This window comes from Bufo bufo, chromosome 3 (genome assembly GCF_905171765.1).
Source record: "Bufo bufo chromosome 3, aBufBuf1.1, whole genome shotgun sequence".
Taxonomy (NCBI): domain Eukaryota; kingdom Metazoa; phylum Chordata; class Amphibia; order Anura; family Bufonidae; genus Bufo; species Bufo bufo.
Genome location: NC_053391.1, coordinates 551,622,725 through 551,624,767, shown reverse-complemented (window position 1 = coordinate 551,624,767; position 2,043 = coordinate 551,622,725). Strand labels below are relative to the sequence as shown.

The 2,043-nt window shown below is 44.0% G+C and overlaps 1 pseudogene; it reads left to right on the top strand.

Annotated features, from left to right (window-relative positions):
• On the top strand, nucleotides 1-1,812 carry LOC120993906 (annotated as a pseudogene).
• The last annotated feature ends 231 nt before the right edge of the window (nucleotides 1,813-2,043 follow it).

Genomic DNA, 2,043 nt, shown 5'->3' with positions numbered 1-2,043 from the left:
ATGGCAAAAAGAAAGGCAGACAACAGGAACTTTCTGGACAGGTGGGAGACAGAATATCTGTTTACATATGTAAAAGACAGACCTGTTTGTCTGATTTGTGGAGTCAACGTGGCTATAACTAAGGAGTACAACATTCGACGACACTATGAAACAAAACACCATGACAAGTACAAGGACCTGGACATGACTCAAAAGAGCCAGAAAGTGGAGGAGATGAAAAGAAGTTTGGTTTCACAACAGAATATGTTCAAAAAAGCCACATCACAAAGTGAGGCTGCTGTAAAAGCTAGTTATATTGTAGCAGTAGAGGTCGCAAAATCGGCCCGGCCCTTTAATGAGGGAGAGTTTGTGAAAAAGTGCATGTTGAAAGTTTGTGACATCGTGTGCCCAGAGAAAAAGCAAGCCTTTTCAAACGTGAGCCTGAGCAGAAACACAGTAGCTGATCGCACATGTGATCTTGCCACCAATCTGTATGACCAGCTTTTGGAAAAGGGAAAAGATTTCGTTGCATTCTCCCTTGCTGTGGATGAGAGCAGCGACGCATCTGATACTGCTCAGCTGTCAGTCTTCATCCGTGGAGTGGACTCAAATATGTGTGTTACGGAGGAGCTATTGGGATTCAAATCAATGCATGGCACAACCACAGGAAAGGAAATCTTTGAGGAGGTTTCCAAATGCGTAACTGAAATAAAGCTGTCGTGGGATAAACTCGTGGGATTAACGACAGATGGTGCGCCAGCGATGTGCGGTAAAACAAGTGGACTGGTGGGCAGGGTCCGGGAGAAGATGCAGGAAGAGAACTGTGCAGGTGAACTATCTGTTTATCACTGCATCATACATCAGAAATCACTGTGTGGCAAAGCCCTAAAGATGGAACATGTTATGACCACAGTAACACAAGTAGTTAACTTTATAAGAGCCAAAGGTCTGAATCACCGCCAGTTTAAGTCTTTTCTGGAGGAGTGTGGTTCGGCGTATTCAGACGTGCCGTATCACACAGAGGTGAGATGGTTAAGCTGAGGAAAAGTACTGAATAGATGTTTTGAGCTGCATGAGGAAATATGTCAGTTTCTGGAAAGCAAAGGGAAGGACACAGCAGAGCTTCGGGAGAAAAAGTTTCTGTGTGAGCTGGCCTTTCTCTGTGACATCTCGAGCCATCTCGATGCGCTGAACCTGCAGCTTCAGGGGTGCGGGCGCATCATCACAGACATGTACGCTGCAGTGAGGGCTTTTAAAACTAAACTGTGCCTGTGGGAGAATCGGATGCTGCAAGGAAACCTTGGCCATTTTCCCTGCTGCCAAACCATGAAAACGCAGTTCTTTACCAACTTGTTCCCATGCGCACAGTTTGCTGAAAAACTCAGTGTACTCTGCGCTGAGTTTAGCCGGCGATTTGCCGACTTTGATGTCCAGAAATGTAGGTTTGAACTGCTCAGTAATCCCTTCGCAGTTAATGTGGAAAACGCACCAACCAACCTCCAAATGGAGCTAATTGAACTCCAGTGTAATGACACGCTGAAGTCAAAGTATGATGCTGTGGGCGCCGCACAGTTTCCACAGTTCATCCCTGACACAATGCCTCAGCTCCGCACCCAAGCTGCTCAGATGCTCTCCATGTTCGGCAGCACTTATCTATGTGAGCAACTTTTCTCCTCGATGAAGATGACCAAAACATCTCACAGGAGACGTCTGACTGATGAACACCTTCGCTCGATACTGAGGATTTCCTCAGCTCAAAGCCTGAGCCCAGACATTGATGAACTATCATCCAAGAAGAGATGCCAGGTATCTGGCTTGGGCACATCAGATTAGATCAGTGTGCAGCAAACTGAGCAATAATTAATGTTTTCTTTATGCACTTTTTCTTGCTACTCCAAGACATGGGCTTGAATGGTTGATTGATTTTATTATTGTTATTTTATTTTAAAAATTATTATTATTATTATTTAAATCTTATTTAATAAATGAATATGCTTGTTCCATATTCAATGTTAAAGCAAATCTTGTTTGGGTCCATGTTAAAAGGTTCATTTGTTCAATGCT